At 45.1% G+C, this 20,487-nt stretch overlaps 25 non-coding genes across 25 annotated transcripts; all 25 read right to left on the reverse strand.

Annotated features, from left to right (window-relative positions):
- Positions 1-333: 333 nt before the first annotated feature.
- Positions 334-417, reverse strand: TRNAM-CAU. Its single transcript is given in 2 exon segments — positions 334-369; positions 380-417. It is a non-coding gene; the product is annotated as a tRNA-Met (tRNA).
- A 283-nt stretch (positions 418-700) lies between these two features.
- Positions 701-784, reverse strand: TRNAM-CAU. The gene is given in 2 exon segments: positions 701-736; positions 747-784. It is a non-coding gene; the product is annotated as a tRNA-Met (tRNA).
- A 273-nt stretch (positions 785-1,057) lies between these two features.
- On the reverse strand, positions 1,058-1,141 carry TRNAM-CAU. The gene is given in 2 exon segments: positions 1,058-1,093; positions 1,104-1,141. It is a non-coding gene; the product is annotated as a tRNA-Met (tRNA).
- A 282-nt stretch (positions 1,142-1,423) lies between these two features.
- Positions 1,424-1,507, reverse strand: TRNAM-CAU. Its single transcript is given in 2 exon segments — positions 1,424-1,459; positions 1,470-1,507. It is a non-coding gene; the product is annotated as a tRNA-Met (tRNA).
- A 283-nt stretch (positions 1,508-1,790) lies between these two features.
- On the reverse strand, positions 1,791-1,874 carry TRNAM-CAU. Its single transcript is given in 2 exon segments — positions 1,791-1,826; positions 1,837-1,874. It is a non-coding gene; the product is annotated as a tRNA-Met (tRNA).
- A 462-nt stretch (positions 1,875-2,336) lies between these two features.
- TRNAM-CAU lies at positions 2,337-2,420 on the reverse strand. Its single transcript is given in 2 exon segments — positions 2,337-2,372; positions 2,383-2,420. It is a non-coding gene; the product is annotated as a tRNA-Met (tRNA).
- A 462-nt stretch (positions 2,421-2,882) lies between these two features.
- On the reverse strand, positions 2,883-2,966 carry TRNAM-CAU. Its single transcript is given in 2 exon segments — positions 2,883-2,918; positions 2,929-2,966. It is a non-coding gene; the product is annotated as a tRNA-Met (tRNA).
- A 283-nt stretch (positions 2,967-3,249) lies between these two features.
- Positions 3,250-3,333, reverse strand: TRNAM-CAU. Its single transcript is given in 2 exon segments — positions 3,250-3,285; positions 3,296-3,333. It is a non-coding gene; the product is annotated as a tRNA-Met (tRNA).
- Positions 3,334-8,270: 4,937 nt separating this feature from the next.
- TRNAM-CAU lies at positions 8,271-8,354 on the reverse strand. Its single transcript is given in 2 exon segments — positions 8,271-8,306; positions 8,317-8,354. It is a non-coding gene; the product is annotated as a tRNA-Met (tRNA).
- Positions 8,355-9,003: 649 nt separating this feature from the next.
- TRNAM-CAU lies at positions 9,004-9,087 on the reverse strand. Its single transcript is given in 2 exon segments — positions 9,004-9,039; positions 9,050-9,087. It is a non-coding gene; the product is annotated as a tRNA-Met (tRNA).
- A 647-nt stretch (positions 9,088-9,734) lies between these two features.
- On the reverse strand, positions 9,735-9,818 carry TRNAM-CAU. The gene is given in 2 exon segments: positions 9,735-9,770; positions 9,781-9,818. It is a non-coding gene; the product is annotated as a tRNA-Met (tRNA).
- Positions 9,819-10,459: 641 nt separating this feature from the next.
- On the reverse strand, positions 10,460-10,543 carry TRNAM-CAU. The gene is given in 2 exon segments: positions 10,460-10,495; positions 10,506-10,543. It is a non-coding gene; the product is annotated as a tRNA-Met (tRNA).
- Positions 10,544-11,005: 462 nt separating this feature from the next.
- Positions 11,006-11,089, reverse strand: TRNAM-CAU. Its single transcript is given in 2 exon segments — positions 11,006-11,041; positions 11,052-11,089. It is a non-coding gene; the product is annotated as a tRNA-Met (tRNA).
- Positions 11,090-11,551: 462 nt separating this feature from the next.
- Positions 11,552-11,635, reverse strand: TRNAM-CAU. Its single transcript is given in 2 exon segments — positions 11,552-11,587; positions 11,598-11,635. It is a non-coding gene; the product is annotated as a tRNA-Met (tRNA).
- A 462-nt stretch (positions 11,636-12,097) lies between these two features.
- Positions 12,098-12,181, reverse strand: TRNAM-CAU. The gene is given in 2 exon segments: positions 12,098-12,133; positions 12,144-12,181. It is a non-coding gene; the product is annotated as a tRNA-Met (tRNA).
- Positions 12,182-12,462: 281 nt separating this feature from the next.
- On the reverse strand, positions 12,463-12,546 carry TRNAM-CAU. The gene is given in 2 exon segments: positions 12,463-12,498; positions 12,509-12,546. It is a non-coding gene; the product is annotated as a tRNA-Met (tRNA).
- A 462-nt stretch (positions 12,547-13,008) lies between these two features.
- Positions 13,009-13,092, reverse strand: TRNAM-CAU. The gene is given in 2 exon segments: positions 13,009-13,044; positions 13,055-13,092. It is a non-coding gene; the product is annotated as a tRNA-Met (tRNA).
- Positions 13,093-13,554: 462 nt separating this feature from the next.
- TRNAM-CAU lies at positions 13,555-13,638 on the reverse strand. Its single transcript is given in 2 exon segments — positions 13,555-13,590; positions 13,601-13,638. It is a non-coding gene; the product is annotated as a tRNA-Met (tRNA).
- Positions 13,639-14,100: 462 nt separating this feature from the next.
- Positions 14,101-14,184, reverse strand: TRNAM-CAU. Its single transcript is given in 2 exon segments — positions 14,101-14,136; positions 14,147-14,184. It is a non-coding gene; the product is annotated as a tRNA-Met (tRNA).
- A 462-nt stretch (positions 14,185-14,646) lies between these two features.
- Positions 14,647-14,730, reverse strand: TRNAM-CAU. Its single transcript is given in 2 exon segments — positions 14,647-14,682; positions 14,693-14,730. It is a non-coding gene; the product is annotated as a tRNA-Met (tRNA).
- A 462-nt stretch (positions 14,731-15,192) lies between these two features.
- On the reverse strand, positions 15,193-15,276 carry TRNAM-CAU. The gene is given in 2 exon segments: positions 15,193-15,228; positions 15,239-15,276. It is a non-coding gene; the product is annotated as a tRNA-Met (tRNA).
- Positions 15,277-15,736: 460 nt separating this feature from the next.
- On the reverse strand, positions 15,737-15,820 carry TRNAM-CAU. Its single transcript is given in 2 exon segments — positions 15,737-15,772; positions 15,783-15,820. It is a non-coding gene; the product is annotated as a tRNA-Met (tRNA).
- A 1,176-nt stretch (positions 15,821-16,996) lies between these two features.
- On the reverse strand, positions 16,997-17,080 carry TRNAM-CAU. Its single transcript is given in 2 exon segments — positions 16,997-17,032; positions 17,043-17,080. It is a non-coding gene; the product is annotated as a tRNA-Met (tRNA).
- Positions 17,081-17,357: 277 nt separating this feature from the next.
- Positions 17,358-17,441, reverse strand: TRNAM-CAU. Its single transcript is given in 2 exon segments — positions 17,358-17,393; positions 17,404-17,441. It is a non-coding gene; the product is annotated as a tRNA-Met (tRNA).
- An 823-nt stretch (positions 17,442-18,264) lies between these two features.
- TRNAM-CAU lies at positions 18,265-18,348 on the reverse strand. The gene is given in 2 exon segments: positions 18,265-18,300; positions 18,311-18,348. It is a non-coding gene; the product is annotated as a tRNA-Met (tRNA).
- Positions 18,349-20,487: the final 2,139 nt, after the last annotated feature.

A 20,487-nucleotide genomic window follows, 5' to 3' on the forward strand; every position in this document is an offset into this window, starting at 1 on the left:
ATAACTCGAAGCTATGAGACCTACGCGCTAGCCAACTGCGCCACCACCCCTCAATAACAGCGTTTTGATTCCGAGCCCAAACCGACAGAAAATGATCTTTTGCTAGGTGTTACCGGACATGTTTTATCTTGTTTGAATAAAAAAACGTTTTGGTGAGGTATGAGAGGCTCGAAATCTTGACCTCAGGATAAATCGAAGCTATGAGACCTACGCACTAGCTAGCCAACTACGCCACCACCCCTCGAAATCAAGGTTTTGATTCCGAGGCTAAAATGATCTTTTGCTAGGTTTTACCGAACATGTTTTATCCTATTTGAATAAAAATAAATATGTTGGGGTGAGAGAGGCTCGAACTCTCGACCTCAGGATAACTCGAAGCTATGAGACCTACGCGCTAGCCAACTGCGCCACCACCCCTCAATAACAAGGTTTAGATTACGAGGCCAAACCGACACAAAATGATCTTTTGCTAGGTTTTACAGGACATGTTTTATCTTGTTTGAGTAAAAAAAATTATGGTGAGGTATGAGAGGCTCGAAATCTTGACCTCAGAACAAATCGAAGCTATGAGACCTACACACTAGCTAGCCAACTACGCCACCACCCCTCGAAATCAAGGTTTTAATTCCGAGGCCAAAATGTTCTCTTGCTAGGTTTTACCGGACATGTTTTATCCTCTTTGAATAAAAAAAAAATAGGTTGGGGTGAGAGAGGCTCGAACTCTCGACCTCAGGATAACTCGAAGCTATGAGACCTACGCGCTAGCCAACTACGCCACCACCCCTCAATAACAAGGTTTTGATTCCGAGCCCAAACCGACACAAAATGATCTTTTGCTAGGACATGTTTTATCTTGTTTGAATAAAAAAATTATGGTGAGGTATGAGAGGCTCGAAATCTTGACCTCAGAATAAATCGAAGCTATGAGACCTACGCACTAGCTAGCCAACTACGCCACCACCCCTCGAAATCAAGGTTTTAATTCCGAGGCCAAAATGTTCTTTTGCTAGGTTTTACCGGACATGTTTTATCCTCTTTGAATAAAAAAAAAATATGTTGGGGTGAGAGAGGCTCGAACTCTCGACCTCAGGATAACTCGAAGCTATGAGACCTACGCGCTAGCCAACTGCGCCACCACCCCTCAATAACAAGGTTTTGATTCCGAGCCCAAACCGACACAAAATGATCTTTTGCTAGGTGTTACAGGACATGTTTTATCTTGTTTGAATAAAAAAATTATGGTGAGGTATGAGAGGCTCGAAATCTTGACCTCAGAATAAATCGAAGCTATGAGACCTACGCACTAGCTAGCCAACTACGCCACCACCTCTCGAAATCAAGGTTTTAATTCCGAGGCCAAAATGTTCTTTTGCTAGGTTTTACCGGACATGTTTTATCCTCTTTGAATAAAAAAAAAATATGTTGGGGTGAGAGAGGCTCGAACTCTCGACCTCAGGATAACTCGAAGCTATGAGACCTACGCGCTAGCCAACTGCGCCACCACCCCTCAATAACAAGGTTTTGATTCCGAGCCCAAACCGACACAAAATGATCTTTTGCTAGGTTTTACAGGACATGTTTTTATCTTGTTTCAGTAAAAAAAATTATGGTGAGGTATGAGAGGCTCGAAATCTTGACCTCAGAACAAATCGAAGCTATGAGACCTACGCACTAGCTAGCCAACTACGCCACCACCCCTCGAAATCAAGGTTTTAATTCCGAGGCCAAAATGTTCTTTTGCTAGGTTTTACCGGACATGTTTTATCCTCTTTGAATAAAAAAAAATAGGTTGGGGTGAGAGAGGCTCGAACTCTCGACCTCAGGATAACTCGAAGCTATGAGACCTACGCGCTAGCCAACTGCGCCACCACCCCTCAATAACAAGGTTTTGATTTCGAGCCCAAACCGACACAAAATGATCTTTTGCTAGGTGTTACAGGACATGTTGTATCTCGTTTGAATAAAATAGAATATGGTGGGGGTGAGGGAGGCTCGAACTCGGCATAACTCGAAGCTATGAGACCTACGCGCTAGCCAACTGCGCCACCACCCCTCAATAACAGCGTTTTGATTCCGAGGCCAAACCGACACAAAATGATCTTTTGCTAGGTTTTACAGGACATGTTTTTATCTTGTTTCAGTAAAAAAAATTATGGTGAGGTATGAGAGGCTCGAAATCTTGACCTCAGAACAAATCGAAGCTATGAGACCTACGCACTAGCTAGCCAACTACGCCACCACCCCTCGAAATCAAGGTTTTAATTCCGAGGCCAAAATGTTCTTTTGCTAGGTTTTACCGGACATGTTTTATCCTCTTTGAATAAAAAAAAATAGGTTGGGGTGAGAGAGGCTCGAACTCTCGACCTCAGGATAACTCGAAGCTATGAGACCTACGCGCTAGCCAACTGCGCCACCACCCCTCAATAACACGGTTTTGATTCCGAGCCCAAACCGACACAAAATGATCTTTTGCTAGGTGTTACAGGACATGTTGTATCTCGTTTGAATAAAATAGAATATGGTGGGGGTGAGGGAGGCTCGAACTCGGCATAACTCGAAGCTATGAGACCTACGCGCTAGCCAACTGCGCCACCACCCCTCAATAACAGCGTTTTGATTCCGAGCCCAAACCGACAGAAAATGATCTTTTGCTAGGTGTTACAGGACATGTTTTATCGTGTTTGAATAAAAAAAAGTTTTGGTGAGGTATGAGAGGCTCGAAATCTTAACCTCAGGATAAATCGAAGCTATGAGACCTACGCACTAGCTAGCCAACTACGCGACCACCCCTCGAAATCAAGGTTTTGATTCCGAGGCTAAAATGATCTTTTGCTAGGTTTTACCGAACATGTTTTATCCTCTTTGAATAAAAATAAATATGTTGGGGTGAGAGAGGCTCGAACTCTCGACCTCAGGATAACTCGAAGCTATGAGACCTACGCGCTAGCCAACTGCGCCACCACCCCTCAATAACAAGGTTTAGATTACGAGGCCAAACCGACACAAAATGATCTTTTGCTAGGTTTTACAGGACATGTTTTATCTTGTTTGAGTAAAAAAAATTATGGTGAGGTATGAGAGGCTCGAAATCTTGACCTCAGAACAAATCGAAGCTATGAGACCTACGCACTAGCTAGCCAACTACGCCACCACCCCTCGAAATCAAGGTTTTAATTCCGAGGCCAAAATGTTCTTTTGCTAGGTTTTACCGGACATGTTTTATCCTCCTTGAATAAAAAAAAAATAGGTTGGGGTGAGAGAGGCTCGAACTCTCGACCTCAGGATAACTCGAAGCTATGAGACCTACGCGCTAGCCAACTGCGCCACCACCCCTCAATAACAAGGTTTTGATTCCGAGCCCAAACGGACACAAAATGATCTTTTGCTAGGTGTTACAGGACATGTTGTATCTCGTTTGAATAAAATAGAATATGGTGGGGGTGAGGGAGGCTCGAACTCGGCATAACTCGAAGCTATGAGACCTACGCGCTAGCCCACTGCGCCACCACCCCTCAATAACAGCGTTTTGATTCCGAGGCCAAACCGACACAAAATGATCTTTTGCTAGGTGTTACAGGACATGTTGTATCTCGTTTGAATAAAATAGAATATGGTGGGGGTGAGGGAGGCTCGAACTCGGCATAACTCGAAGCTATGAGACCTACGCGCTAGCCCACTGCGCCACCACCCCTCAATAACAGCGTTTTGATTCCGAGGCCAAACCGACACAAAATGATCTTTTGCTAGGTGTTACAGGACATGTTGTATCTCGTTTGAATAAAATAGAATATGGTGGGGGTGAGGGAGGCTCGAACTCGGCATAACTCGAAGCTATGAGACCTACGCGCTAGCCCACTGCGCCACCACCCCTCAATAACAGCGTTTTGATTCCGAGGCCAAACCGACACAAAATGATCTTTTGCTAGGTGTTACAGGACATGTTGTATCTCGTTTGAATAAAATAGAATATGGTGGGGGTGAGGGAGGCTCGAACTCGGCATAACTCGAAGCTATGAGACCTACGCGCTAGCCCACTGCGCCACCACCCCTCAATAACAGCGTTTTGATTCCGAGGCCAAACCGACACAAAATGATCTTTTGCTAGGTGTTACAGGACATGTTGTATCTCGTTTGAATAAAATAGAATATGGTGGGGGTGAGGGAGGCTCGAACTCGGCATAACTCGAAGCTATGAGACCTACGCGCTAGCCCACTGCGCCACCACCCCTCAATAACAGCGTTTTGATTCCGAGGCCAAACCGACACAAAATGATCTTTTGCTAGGTGTTACAGGACATGTTGTATCTCGTTTGAATAAAATAGAATATGGTGGGGGTGAGGGAGGCTCGAACTCGGCATAACTCGAAGCTATGAGACCTACGCGCTAGCCCACTGCGCCACCACCCCTCAATAACAGCGTTTTGATTCCGAGGCCAAACCGACACAAAATGATCTTTTGCTAGGTGTTACAGGACATGTTGTATCTCGTTTGAATAAAATAGAATATGGTGGGGGTGAGGGAGGCTCGAACTCGGCATAACTCGAAGCTATGAGACCTACGCGCTAGCCCACTGCGCCACCACCCCTCAATAACAGCGTTTTGATTCCGAGGCCAAACCGACACAAAATGATCTTTTGCTAGGTGTTACAGGACATGTTGTATCTCGTTTGAATAAAATAGAATATGGTGGGGGTGAGGGAGGCTCGAACTCGGCATAACTCGAAGCTATGAGACCTACGCGCTAGCCCACTGCGCCACCACCCCTCAATAACAGCGTTTTGATTCCGAGGCCAAACCGACACAAAATGATCTTTTGCTAGGTGTTACAGGACATGTTGTATCTCGTTTGAATAAAATAGAATATGGTGGGGGTGAGGGAGGCTCGAACTCGGCATAACTCGAAGCTATGAGACCTACGCGCTAGCCCACTGCGCCACCACCCCTCAATAACAGCGTTTTGATTCCGAGGCCAAACCGACACAAAATGATCTTTTGCTAGGTGTTACAGGACATGTTGTATCTCGTTTGAATAAAATAGAATATGGTGGGGGTGAGGGAGGCTCGAACTCGGCATAACTCGAAGCTATGAGACCTACGCGCTAGCCCACTGCGCCACCACCCCTCAATAACAGCGTTTTGATTCCGAGGCCAAACCGACACAAAATGATCTTTTGCTAGGTGTTACAGGACATGTTGTATCTCGTTTGAATAAAATAGAATATGGTGGGGGTGAGGGAGGCTCGAACTCGGCATAACTCGAAGCTATGAGACCTACGCGCTAGCCCACTGCGCCACCACCCCTCAATAACAGCGTTTTGATTCCGAGGCCAAACCGACACAAAATGATCTTTTGCTAGGTGTTACAGGACATGTTGTATCTCGTTTGAATAAAATAGAATATGGTGGGGGTGAGGGAGGCTCGAACTCGGCATAACTCGAAGCTATGAGACCTACGCGCTAGCCCACTGCGCCACCACCCCTCAATAACAGCGTTTTGATTCCGAGGCCAAACCGACACAAAATGATCTTTTGCTAGGTGTTACAGGACATGTTGTATCTCGTTTGAATAAAATAGAATATGGTGGGGGTGAGGGAGGCTCGAACTCGGCATAACTCGAAGCTATGAGACCTACGCGCTAGCCCACTGCGCCACCACCCCTCAATAACAGCGTTTTGATTCCGAGGCCAAACCGACACAAAATGATCTTTTGCTAGGTGTTACAGGACATGTTGTATCTCGTTTGAATAAAATAGAATATGGTGGGGGTGAGGGAGGCTCGAACTCGGCATAACTCGAAGCTATGAGACCTACGCGCTAGCCCACTGCGCCACCACCCCTCAATAACAGCGTTTTGATTCCGAGGCCAAACCGACACAAAATGATCTTTTGCTAGGTGTTACAGGACATGTTGTATCTCGTTTGAATAAAATAGAATATGGTGGGGGTGAGGGAGGCTCGAACTCGGCATAACTCGAAGCTATGAGACCTACGCGCTAGCCCACTGCGCCACCACCCCTCAATAACAGCGTTTTGATTCCGAGGCCAAACCGACACAAAATGATCTTTTGCTAGGTGTTACAGGACATGTTGTATCTCGTTTGAATAAAATAGAATATGGTGGGGGTGAGGGAGGCTCGAACTCGGCATAACTCGAAGCTATGAGACCTACGCGCTAGCCCACTGCGCCACCACCCCTCAATAACAGCGTTTTGATTCCGAGGCCAAACCGACACAAAATGATCTTTTGCTAGGTGTTACAGGACATGTTGTATCTCGTTTGAATAAAATAGAATATGGTGGGGGTGAGGGAGGCTCGAACTCGGCATAACTCGAAGCTATGAGACCTACGCGCTAGCCCACTGCGCCACCACCCCTCAATAACAGCGTTTTGATTCCGAGGCCAAACCGACACAAAATGATCTTTTGCTAGGTGTTACAGGACATGTTGTATCTCGTTTGAATAAAATAGAATATGGTGGGGGTGAGGGAGGCTCGAACTCGGCATAACTCGAAGCTATGAGACCTACGCGCTAGCCCACTGCGCCACCACCCCTCAATAACAGCGTTTTGATTCCGAGGCCAAACCGACACAAAATGATCTTTTGCTAGGTGTTACAGGACATGTTGTATCTCGTTTGAATAAAATAGAATATGGTGGGGGTGAGGGAGGCTCGAACTCGGCATAACTCGAAGCTATGAGACCTACGCGCTAGCCCACTGCGCCACCACCCCTCAATAACAGCGTTTTGATTCCGAGGCCAAACCGACACAAAATGATCTTTTGCTAGGTGTTACAGGACATGTTGTATCTCGTTTGAATAAAATAGAATATGGTGGGGGTGAGGGAGGCTCGAACTCGGCATAACTCGAAGCTATGAGACCTACGCGCTAGCCCACTGCGCCACCACCCCTCAATAACAGCGTTTTGATTCCGAGGCCAAACCGACACAAAATGATCTTTTGCTAGGTGTTACAGGACATGTTGTATCTCGTTTGAATAAAATAGAATATGGTGGGGGTGAGGGAGGCTCGAACTCGGCATAACTCGAAGCTATGAGACCTACGCGCTAGCCCACTGCGCCACCACCCCTCAATAACAGCGTTTTGATTCCGAGGCCAAACCGACACAAAATGATCTTTTGCTAGGTGTTACAGGACATGTTGTATCTCGTTTGAATAAAATAGAATATGGTGGGGGTGAGGGAGGCTCGAACTCGGCATAACTCGAAGCTATGAGACCTACGCGCTAGCCCACTGCGCCACCACCCCTCAATAACAGCGTTTTGATTCCGAGGCCAAACCGACACAAAATGATCTTTTGCTAGGTGTTACAGGACATGTTGTATCTCGTTTGAATAAAATAGAATATGGTGGGGGTGAGGGAGGCTCGAACTCGGCATAACTCGAAGCTATGAGACCTACGCGCTAGCCCACTGCGCCACCACCCCTCAATAACAGCGTTTTGATTCCGAGGCCAAACCGACACAAAATGATCTTTTGCTAGGTGTTACAGGACATGTTGTATCTCGTTTGAATAAAATAGAATATGGTGGGGGTGAGGGAGGCTCGAACTCGGCATAACTCGAAGCTATGAGACCTACGCGCTAGCCCACTGCGCCACCACCCCTCAATAACAGCGTTTTGATTCCGAGGCCAAACCGACACAAAATGATCTTTTGCTAGGTGTTACAGGACATGTTGTATCTCGTTTGAATAAAATAGAATATGGTGGGGGTGAGGGAGGCTCGAACTCGGCATAACTCGAAGCTATGAGACCTACGCGCTAGCCCACTGCGCCACCACCCCTCAATAACAGCGTTTTGATTCCGAGGCCAAACCGACACAAAATGATCTTTTGCTAGGTGTTACAGGACATGTTGTATCTCGTTTGAATAAAATAGAATATGGTGGGGGTGAGGGAGGCTCGAACTCGGCATAACTCGAAGCTATGAGACCTACGCGCTAGCCAACTGCGCCACCACCCCTCAATAACAGCGTTTTGATTACGAGCCCAAACCGACAGAAAATGATCTTTTGCTAGGTGTTACAGGACATGTTTTATCTTGTTTGAATAAAAAAACGTTTTGGTGAGGTATGAGAGGCTCGAAATCTTAACCTCAGGATAAATCGAAGCTATGAGACCTACGCACTAGCTAGCCAACTACGCCACCACCCCTCGAAATCAAGGTTTTGATTCCGAGGCTAAAATGATCTTTTGCTAGGTTTTACCGAACATGTTTTATCCTCTTTGAATAAAAATAAATATGTTGGGGTGAGAGAGGCTCGAACTCTCGACCTCAGGATAACTCGAAGCTATGAGACCTACGCGCTAGCCAACTGCGCCACCACCCCTCAATAACAGCGTTTTGATTCCGAGCCCAAACCGACAGAAAATGATCTTTTGCTAGGTGTTACAGGACATGTTTTATCTTGTTTGAATAAAAAAAATTATGGTGAGGTATGAGAGGCTCGAAATCTTGACCTCAGAACAAATCGAAGCTATGAGACCTACGCACTAGCTAGCCAACTACGCCACCACCCCTCGAAATCAAGGTTTTAATTCTGATGCCAAAATGTTCTTTTGCTAGGTTTTACCGGACATGTTTTATCCTCTTTGAATAAAAAAAAAAATAGGTTGGGGTGAGAGAGGCTCAAACTCTCGACCTCAGGATAACTCGAAGCTATGAGACCTACGCGCTAGCCAACTGCGCCACCACCCCTCAATAACAAGGTTTTGATTCCGAGCCCAAACGGACACAAAATGATCTTTTGCTAGGTGTTACAGGACATGTTTTATCTTGTTTGAATAAAAAAATTATGGTGAGGTATGAGAGGCTGGAAATCTTGACCTCAGAATAAATCGAAGCTATGAGACCTACGCACTAGCTAGCCAACTACGCCACCACCCCTCGAAATCAAGGTTTTAATTCTGATGCCAAAATGTTCTTTTGCTAGGTTTTACCGGACATGTTTTATCCTCTTTGAATAAAAAAAAATATGTTGGGGTGAGAGAGGCTCGAACTCTCGACCTCAGGATAACTCGAAGCTATGAGACCTACGCGCTAGCCAACTGCGCCACCACCCCTCAATAACAAGGTTTTGATTCCGAGCCCAAACCGACACAAAATGATCTTTTGCTAGGTGTTACAGGACATGTTTTATCTTGTTTGAATAAAAAAATTATGGTGAGGTATGAGAGGCTCGAAATCTTGACCTCAGAATAAATCGAAGCTATGAGACCTACGCACTAGCTAGCCAACTACGCCACCACCCCTCGAAATCAAGGTTTTAATTCTGATGCCAAAATGTTCTTTTGCTAGGTTTTACCGGACATGTTTTATCCTCTTTGAATAAAAAAAAAATATGTTGGGGTGAGAGAGGCTCAAACTCTCGACCTCAGGATAACTCGAAGCTATGAGACCTACGCGCTAGCCAACTGCGCCACCACCCCTCAATAACAAGGTTTTGATTCCGAGCCCAAACCGACACAAAATGATCTTTTGCTAGGTGTTACAGGACATGTTTTATCTTGTTTGAATAAAAAAATTATGGTGAGGTATGAGAGGCTCGAAATCTTGACCTCAGAATAAATCGAAGCTATGAGACCTACGCACTAGCTAGCCAACTACGCCACCACCCTTCGAAATCAAGGTTTTAATTCCGAGGCCAAAATGTTCTTTTGCTAGGTTTTACCGGACATGTTTTGTCCTCTTTGAATAAAAAAAAATAGGTTGGGGTGAGAGAGGTTCGAACTCTCGACCTCAGGATAACTCGAAGCTATGAGACCTACGCGCTAGCCAACTGCGCCACCACCCCTCAATAACAAGGTTTTGATTCCGAGCCCAAACCGACACAAAATGATCTTTTGCTAGGTGTTACAGGACATGTTGTATCTTGTTTGAATAAAATAGAATATGGTGGGGGTGAGGGAGGCTCGAACTCGGCATAACTCGAAGCTATGAGACCTACGCGCTAGCCAACTGCGCCACCACCCCTCAATAACAGCGTTTTGATTCCGAGCCCAAACCGACACAAAATGATCTTTTGCTAGGTGTTACAGGACATGTTGTATCTTGTTTGAATAAAATAGAATATGGTGGGGGTGAGGGAGGCTCGAACTCGGCATAACTCGAAGCTATGAGACCTACGCGCTAGCCAACTGCGCCACCACCCCTCAATAACAGCGTTTTGATTCCGAGCCCAAACCGACAGAAAATGATCTTTTGCTAGGTGTTACAGGACATGTTTTATCTTGTTTGAATAAAAAAAAGTTTTGGTGAGGTATGAGAGGCTCGAAATCTTGACCTCAGGATAAATCAAAGCTATGAGACCTACGCACTAGCTAGCCAACTACGCGACCACCCCTCGAAATCAAGGTTTTGATTCCGAGGCTAAAATGATCTTTTGCTAGGTTTTACCGAACATGTTTTATCCTCTTTGAATAAAAATAAATATGTTGGGGTGAGAGAGGCTCGAACTCTCGACCTCAGGATAACTCGAAGCTATGAGACCTACGCGCTAGCCAACTGCACCACCACCCCTCAATAACAAGGTTTTGATTCCGAGCCCAAACCGACACAAAATGATCTTTTGCTAGGTGTTACAGGACATGTTGTATCTCGTTTGAATAAAATAGAATATGGTAGGGGTGAGGGAGGCTCGAACTCGGCATAACTCGAAGCTATGAGACCTACGCGCTAGCCAACTGCGCCACCACCCCTCAATAACAGCGTTTTGATTCCGAGGCCAAACCGACACAAAATGATCTTTTGCTAGGTGTTACAGGACATGTTTTATCTTGTTTGAATAAAAAAAAGTTTTGGTGAGGTATGAGAGGCTCGAAATCTTGACCTCAGGATAAATCGAAGCTATGAGACCTACGCACTAGCTAGCCAACTACGCCACCACCCCTCGAAATCAAGGTTTTAATTCCGAGGCCAAAATGTTCTTTTGCTAGGTTTTACCGGACATGTTTTATCCTCTTTGAATAAAAAAAAATAGGTTGGGGTGAGAGAGGCTCGAACTCTCGACCTCAGGATAACTCGAAGCTATGAGACCTACGCGCTAGCCAACTGCGCCACCACCCCTCAATAACAAGGTTTTGATTCCGAGCCCAAACCGACACAAAATGATCTTTTGCTAGGTGTTACAGGACATGTTGTATCTCGTTTGAATAAAATAGAATATGGTGGGGGTGAGGGAGGCTCGAACTCGGCATAACTCGAAGCTATGAGACCTACGCGCTAGCCAACTGCGCCACCACCCCTCAATAACAGCGTTTTGATTCCGAGCCCAAACCGACAGAAAATGATCTTTTGCTAGGTGTTACAGGACATGTTTTATCTTGTTTGAATAAAAAAAAGTTTTGGTGAGGTATGAGAGGCTCGAAATCTTGACCTCAGGATAAATCGAAGCTATGAGACCTACGCACTAGCTAGCCAACTACGCCACCACCCCTCGAAATCAAGGTTTTGATTCCGAGGCCAAAATGTTCTTTTGCTAGGTTTTACCGGACATGTTTTATCCTCTTTGAATAAAAAAAAATATGTTGGGGTGAGAGAGGCTCGAACTCTCGACCTCAGGATAACTCGAAGCTATGAGACCTACGCGCTAGCCAACTGCGCCACCACCCCTCAATAACAAGGTTTTGATTCCGAGCCCAAACCGACACAAAATGATCTTTTGCTAGGTGTTACAGGACATGTTGTATCTCGTTTGAATAAAATAGAATATGGTGGGGGTGAGGGAGGCTCGAACTCGGCATAACTCGAAGCTATGAGACCTACGCGCTAGCCAACTGCGCCACCACCCCTCAATAACAGCGTTTTGATTCCGAGCCCAAACCGACAGAAAATGATCTTTTGCTAGGTGTTACAGGACATGTTTTATCTTGTTTGAATAAAAAAAAGTTTTGGTGAGGTATGAGAGGCTCGAAATCTTGACCTACGGATAAATCGAAGCTATGAGACCTACGCACTAGCTAGCCAACTACGCGACCACCCCTCGAAATCAAGGTTTTGATTCCGAGGCTAAAATGATCTTTTGCTAGGTTTTACCGAACATGTTTTATCCTCTTTGAATAAAAATAAATATGTTGGGGTGAGAGAGGCTCGAACTCTCGACCTCAGGATAACTCGAAGCTATGAGACCTACGCGCTAGCCAACTGCGCCACCACCCCTCAATAACAGCGTTTTGATTCCGAGCCCAAACAGACAGAAAATGATCTTTTGCTAGGTGTTACAGGACATGTTTTATCTTGTTTGAATAAAAAAATTATGGTGAGGTATGAGAGGCTCGAAATCTTGACCTCAGAATAAATCGAAGCTATGAGACCTACGCACTAGCTAGCCAACTACGCCACCACCCCTCGAAATCAAGGTTTTCATTCCGAGGCCAAAATGTTCTTTTGCTAGGTTTTACCGGACATGTTTTGTCCTCTTTGAATAAAAAAAAATAGGTTGGGGTGAGAGAGGCTCGAACTCTCGACCTCAGGATAACTCGAAGCTATGAGACCTACGCGCTAGCCAACTGCGCCACCACCCCTCAATAACAAGGTTTTGATTCTGAGCCCAAACCGACACAAAATGATCTTTTGCTAGGTGTTACAGGACATGTTGTATCTCGTTTGAATAAAATAGAATATGGTGGGGGTGAGGGAGGCTCGAACTCGGCATAACTCGAAGCTATGAGACCTACGCGCTAGCCAACTGCGCCACCACCCCTCAATAACAGCGTTTTGATTCCGAGCCCAAACCGACAGAAAATGATCTTTTGCTAGGTGTTACAGGACATGTTTTATCTTGTTTGAATAAAAAAAAATTTTGGTGAGGTATGAGAGGCTCGAAATCTTGACCTCAGGATAAATCGAAGCTATGAGACCTACGCACTAGCTAGCCAACTACGCGACCACCCCTCGAAATCTAGGTTTTGATTCCGAGGCTAAAATGATCTTTTGCTAGGTTTTACCGAACATGTTTTATCCTCTTTGAATAAAAATAAATATGTTGGGGTGAGAGAGGCTCGAACTCTCGACCTCAGGATAACTCGAAGCTATGAGACCTACGCGCTAGCCAACTGCGCCACCACCCCTCAATAACAAGGTTTTGATTCCGAGCCCAAACCGACACAAAATGATCTTTTGCTAGGTGTTACAGGACATGTTGTATCTCGTTTGAATAAAATAGAATATGGTGGGGGTGAGGGAGGCTCGAACTCGGCATAACTCGAAGCTATGAGACCTACGCGCTAGCCAACTGCGCCACCACCCCTCAATAACAGCGTTTTGATTCCGAGCCCAAACCGACAGAAAATGATCTTTTGCTAGGTGTTACAGGACATGTTTTATCTTGTTTGAATAAAAAAAAGTTTTGGTGAGGTATGAGAGGCTCGAAATCTTGACCTCAGGATAAATCGAAGCTATGAGACCTACGCACTAGCTAGCCAACTACGCCACCACCCCTCGAAATCAAGGTTTTGATTCCGAGGCCAAAATGATCTTTTGCTAGGTTTTACCGAACATGTTTTATCCTCTTTGAATAAAAATAAATATGTTGGGGTGAGAGAGGCTCGAACTCTCGACCTCAGGATAACTCGAAGCTATGAGACCTACGCGCTAGCCAACTGCGCCACCACCCCTCAATAACAAGGTTTTGATTCCGAGCCCAAACCGACACAAAATGATCTTTTGCTAGGTGTTACAGGACATGTTGTATCTCGTTTGAATAAAATAGAATATGGTGGGGGTGAGGGAGGCTCGAACTCGGCATAACTCGAAGCTATGAGACCTACGCGCTAGCCAACTGCGCCACCACCCCTCAATAACAGCGTTTTGATTCCGAGCCCAAACCGACAGAAAATGATCTTTTGCTAGGTGTTACAGGACATGTTTTATCTTGTTTGAATAAAAAAAAGTTTTGGTGAGGTATGAGAGGCTCGAAATCTTGACCTCAGGATAAATCGAAGCTATGAGACCTACGCACTAGCTAGCCAACTACGCCACCACCCCTCGAAATCAAGGTTTTGATTCCGAGGCCAAAATGTTCTTTTGCTAGGTTTTACCGGACATGTTTTATCCTCTTTGAATAAAAAAAAATAGGTTGGGGTGAGAGAGGCTCGAACTCTCGACCTCAGGATAACTCGAAGCTATGAGACCTACGCGCTAGCCAACTGCGCCACCACCCCTCAATAACAAGGTTTTGATTCCGAGCCCAAACCGACACAAAATGATCTTTTGCTAGGTGTTACAGGACATGTTGTATCTCGTTTGAATAAAATAGAATATGGTGGGGGTGAGGGAGGCTCGAACTCGGCATAACTCGAAGCTATGAGACCTACGCGCTAGCCAACTGCGCCACCACCCCTCAATAACAGCGTTTTGATTCCGAGCCCAAACCGACAGAAAATGATCTTTTGCTAGGTGTTACAGGACATGTTTTATCTTGTTTGAATAAAAAAAAGTTTTGGTGAGGTATGAGAGGCTCGAAATCTTGACCTCAGGATAAATCGAAGCTATGAGACCTACGCACTAGCTAGCCAACTACGCCACCACCCCTCGAAATCAAGGTTTTAATTCCGAGGCCAAAATGTTCTTTTGCTAGGTTTTACCGGACATGTTTTATCCTCTTTGAATAAAAAAAAATAGGTTGGGGTGAGAGAGGCTCGAACTCTCGACCTCAGGATAACTCGAAGCTATGAGACCTACGCGCTAGCCAACTGCGCCACCACCCCTCAATAACAAGGTTTTGATTCCGAGCCCAAACCGACACAAAATGATCTTTTGCTAGGTGTTACAGGACATGTTGTATCTCGTTTGAATAAAATAGAATATGGTGGGGGTGAGGGAGGCTCGAACTCGGCATAACTCGAAGCTATGAGACCTACGCGCTAGCCAACTGCGCCACCACCCCTCAATAACAGCGTTTTGATTCCGAGCCCAAACCGACAGAAAATGATCTTTTGCTAGGTGTTACAGGACATGTTTTATCTTGTTTGAATAAAAAAAAGTTTTGGTGAGGTATGAGAGGCTCGAAATCTTGACCTCAGGATAAATCGAAGCTATGAGACCTACGCACTAGCTAGCCAACTACGCCACCACCCCTCGAAATCAAGGTTTTAATTCCGAGGCCAAAATGTTCTTTTGCTAGGTTTTACCGGACATGTTTTATCCTCTTTGAATAAAAAAAAATAGGTTGGGGTGAGAGAGGCTCGAACTCTCGACCTCAGGATAACTCGAAGCTATGAGACCTACGCGCTAGCCAACTGCGCCACCACCCCTCAATAACACGGTTTTGATTCCGAGCCCAAACCGACACAAAATGATTTTTTGCTAGGTGTTACAGGACATGTTGTATCTCGTTTGAATAAAATAGAATATGGTGGGGGTGAGGGAGGCTCGAACTCGGCATAACTCGAAGCTATGAGACCTACGCGCTAGCCAACTGCGCCACCACCCCTCAATAACAGCGTTTTGATTCCGAGCCCAAACCGACAGAAAATGATCTTTTGCTAGGTGTTACAGGACATGTTTTATCTTGTTTGAATAAAAAAATTATGGTGAGGTATGAGAGGCTCGAAATCTTGACCTCAGAATAAATCGAAGCTATGAGACCTACGCACTAGCTAGCCAACTACGCCACTACCCCTCGAAATCAAGGTTTTCATTCCGAGGCCAAAATGTTCTTTTGCTAGGTTTTACCGGACATGTTTTGTCCTCTTTGAATAAAAAAAAATAGGTTGGGGTGAGAGAGGCTCGAACTCTCGACCTCAGGATAACTCGAAGCTATGAGACCTACGCGCTAGCCAACTGCGCCACCCCCCCTCAATAACAAGGTTTTGATTCCGAGCCCAAACCGACACAAAATGATCTTTTGCTAGGTGTTACAGGACATGTTGTATCTCGTTTGAATAAAATAGAATATGGTGGGGGTGAGGGAGGCTCGAACTCGGCATAACTCGAAGCTATGAGACCTACGCGCTAGCCAACTGCGCCACCCCCCCTCAATAACAAGGTTTTGATTCCGAGCCCAAACGGACACAAAATGATCTTTTGCTAGGTGTTACAGGACATGTTGTATCTCGTTTGAATAAAATAGAATATGGTGGGGGTGAGGGAGGCTCGAACTCGGCATAACTCGAAGCTATGAGACCTACGCGCTAGCCAACTGCGCCACCCCCCCTCAATAACAAGGTTTTGATTCCGAGCCCAAACGGACACAAAATGATCTTTTGCTAGGTGTTACAGGACATGTTGTATCTCGTTTGAATAAAATAGAATATGGTGGGGGTGAGGGAGGCTCGAACTCGGCATAACTCGAAGCTATGAGACCTACGCGCTAGCCAACTGCGCCACCCCCCCTCAATAACAAGGTTTTGATTCCGAGCCCAAACGGACACAAAATGATCTTTTGCTAGGTGTTACAGGACATGTTGTATCTCGTTTGAATAAAATAGAATATGGTGGGGGTGAGGGAGGCTCGAACTCGGCATAACTCGAAGCTATGAGACCTACGCGCTAGCCAACTGCGCCACCCCCCCTCAATAACAAGGTTTTGATTCCGAGCCCAAACGGACACAAAATGATCTTTTGCTAGGTGTTACAGGACATGTTGTATCTCGTTTGAATAAAATAGAATATGGTGGGGGTGAGGGAGGCTCGAACTCGGCATAACTCGAAGCTATGAGACCTACGCGCTAGCCAACTGCGCCACCCCCCCTCAATAACAAGGTTTTGATTCCGAGCCCAAACGGACACAAAATGATCTTTTGCTAGGTGTTACAGGACATGTTGTATCTCGTTTGAATAAAATAGAATATGGTGGGGGTGAGGGAGGCTCGAACTCGGCATAACTCGAAGCTATGAGACCTACGCGCTAGCCAACTGCGCCACCCCCCCTCAATAACAAGGTTTTGATTCCGAGCCCAAACGGACACAAAATGATCTTTTGCTAGGTTTTACCGAACATGTTTTATCCTCTTTGAATAAAAATAAATATGTTGGGGTGAGAGAGGCTCGAACTCTCGACCTCAGGATAACTCGAAGCTATGAGACCTACGCGCTAGCCAACTGCGCCACCACCCCTCAATAACAAGGTTTTGATTCCGAGACCAAACCGACACAAAATGATCTTTTGCTGTTACAGGACATGTTTTATCTTGTTTGAATAAAAAAATTATGGTGAGGTATGAGAGGCTCGAAATCTTGACCTCAAAATAAATCGAAGCTATGAGACCTAAGCACTAGCTAGCCAACTACGCCACCACCCCTCGAAATCAAGGTTTTGATTCCAAGGCCAAAATGTTCTTTTGCTAGGTTTTACCGGACATGTTTTATCCTCTTTGAATAAAAAAAGATATGTTGGGGTGAGAGAGGCTCGAACTCTCGACCTCAGGATAACTCGAAGCTATGAGACCTACGCGCTAGCCAACTGCGCCACCACCCCTCAATAACAGCGTTTTGATTCCGAGCCCAAACCGACAGAAAATGATCTTTTGCTAGGTGTTACAGGACATGTTGTATCTCGTTTGAATAAAATAGAATATGGTGGGGGTGAGGGAGGCTCGAACTCGGCATAACTCGAAGCTATGAGACCTACGCGCTAGCCAACTGCGCCACCACCCCTCAATAACAAGGTTTTGATTCCGAGCCCAAACCGACACAAAATGATCTTTTGCTAGGTGTTACAGGACATGTTGTATCTCGTTTGAATAAAATAGAATATGGTGGGGGTGAGGGAGGCTCGAACTCGACATAACTCGAAGCTATGAGACCTACGCATTAGCTAGCCAACTACGCCACCACCCCTCGAAATCATGGTTTTGATTCCGAGGCCAAAATGATCTTTTGCTAGGTTTTACCGGACATGTTTTATCCTCTTTGAATAAAACAAAAAATATGCTGGGGTGAAAGAGGCTCGAACTCTCGATCTCAGGATAACCCAAAGCCATGAGACCTACGCGCTAGCCAACTACGTCACCACCCCACGATAATAGGGTTTAGATTACGAGGCCAAACCGACACAAAATGATCTTTTGCTAGGTTTTACAGGACATGTTTTATCTTGTTTGAGTAAAAAAAATTATGGTGAGGTATGAGAGGCTCGAAATCTTGACCTCAGAACAAATCGAAGCTATGAGACCTACGCACTAGCTAGCCAACTACGCCACCACCCCTCGAAATCAAGGTTTTAATTCCGAGGCCAAAATGTTCTTTTGCTAGGTTTTACCGGACATGTTTTATCCTCTTTGAATAAAAAAAAAATAGGTTGGGGTGAGAGAGGCTCGAACTCTCGACCTCAGGATAACTCGAAGCTATGAGACCTACGCGCTAGCCAACTGCGCCACCACCCCTCAATAACAAGGTTTTGATTCCTCGAAGCTATGAGACCTACGCGCTAGCCAACTGCGCCACCACCCCTCAATAACAAGGTTTTGATTCCGAGCCCATATGAGACCTACGCGCTAGCCAACTGCGCCACCACCCCTCAATAACAAGGTTTTGATTCCGAGCCCAAACGAGACCTACGCGCTAGCCAACTGCGCCACCACCCCTCAATAACAAGGTTTTGATTCCGAGCCCAAACCGACACAAAGCGCTAGCCAACTGCGCCACCACCCCTCAATAACAAGGTTTTGATTCCGAGCCCAAACCGACACAAAATGCTAGCCAACTGCGCCACCACCCCTCAATAACAAGGTTTTGATTCCGAGCCCAAACCGACACAAAATAATATTTTGCTAGGTTTTACAGGACATGTTTTATCTTTTTTGAATAAAAAAATATATGGTGGGGGTGAGAGAGGCTCGAACTCAAGATAACTCAAAGTAATGAGATCTATGCACTAACCAACTCGCCACCACCCCTCAATAACATGGTTTGGATTTTGAGGCCAAACCAACACAAAATGATCTTTTGCTAGGTTTTACCGGACATGCTTTATCTCGTTTGAATAAAAAAAAAATATGGTGGTGGTGAGAGAGGCTCAAACTCAGGATAACTCGAAACTATGAGACCTACGCGCTAGCAAACTGCGCCACCACCCCTCGATAACAAGGTTTTGATTCCAAGGCCAAACCAACAAAAAAATGTTCTTTTGCTAGGTTTTACAGTACATGTTTTATCTCGTTTGAATAAAAAAAGATATGGTGGGGTGAGAAAGGCTTGAACTCTTGATAACTCGAAGCTGAGACACCTACGTGCTAGCCAACTGTGCCACCACCCCTTGATAACAAGGTTTTGATTCTGAGGCCAAACCGACACAAAATTAAATTTTGCTAGGTTTTATAGTACATGTTTTATCTCTTTTTAATAAAAAAAATATGGCGGGGTAAGAGAGGCTTGAACTCTCAACTTCAGGATAACAAGATTGAAATTTAAAAATCAAACCGACATAAAATGATCTTTTTCTAGGTTTTACAAAACATCTTTTATCTCGTTTGAATAGAAAAAATATGGTGGGGTGAGGGAGGCTCAAACTCAGGATAACTCAAAGCTATGAGACCTACGCACTAGCCAACTGTGCCACCACCCCTCGATAACAAGGTTTTTATTCTGAGTCCAAACTGACATAAAATGATCTTTTGCTAGGTTTTACGGGACATGTTTTTTCTTGTTGGAATAAGAAAAAATATGGTGGGGTGAGAGAGGCTCGATCTCAGGATAACTCGAATTTATGAGACCTACGCGCTAGCTAACTACGCCACCACCCCTCGATAACAAGGTTTTGATTCCAGAACCAAACACTGACACAAAATGATCTTTTGTTAGGTTTTACAGGGGATGTTTTATCTCATTTGAATAATAAAAAAAAAATATGGTGGGGTGAGAGAGGCTCGAACTCAAGATAACTCGAAGCTATGAGACCTACGTGCTAGCCAACTGTGCCACCACCCCTCGAGAACAAGGTTTTGATTCAAAGGCCAAACCGACAGAAAATTATCTTTTTCTAGGTTTTACGGGATTTGTTTTATCCTATTTGAATAAAAAAATATATATTCTAGGGTGAGAGAGGCTCAAACACTCAACCTTGGGATAACTCGAAGTCATGAGACCTACGCACTAGCCAACTACACCACCACCCCTCAATAGCAATGTTTTGATTCCGAGGCCAAACACCGACACAAAATGATCTTTTACTAGATTTTACAGGACATGTTTTATCTCGTTTGAATTAAAATATATATGGTGAGGGTGAGAGAGGCTTGAACTCAGGATAACTCGAAACTATGAGACCTACGCGCTAGCCATCTACGCCACCACCCCTCGATAACAAGATTAAAATTTCGAGTTCAAACGGAAACAAACAGATCTTTTGGTATGTTTTATAGGGTATATTGTGGGGTGAGAGAGGCTTAAACTCTCAACTTCAGGATAACTCGAAGTTATGAAACCTACGCGCTAGCCAACTGCGCCACCACCTCTCGTTAACAAAATTTAAAATTAGAGATCAAACCGATACAAAAAATCGTTTGCTAGGTTTGATAGGACAT

The sequence above is a fragment of the Cucurbita maxima genome, unplaced genomic scaffold (genome assembly GCF_002738345.1).
Source record: "Cucurbita maxima cultivar Rimu unplaced genomic scaffold, Cmax_1.0 Cma_Scf00038, whole genome shotgun sequence".
Taxonomy (NCBI): Eukaryota; Viridiplantae; Streptophyta; class Magnoliopsida; order Cucurbitales; family Cucurbitaceae; genus Cucurbita; species Cucurbita maxima.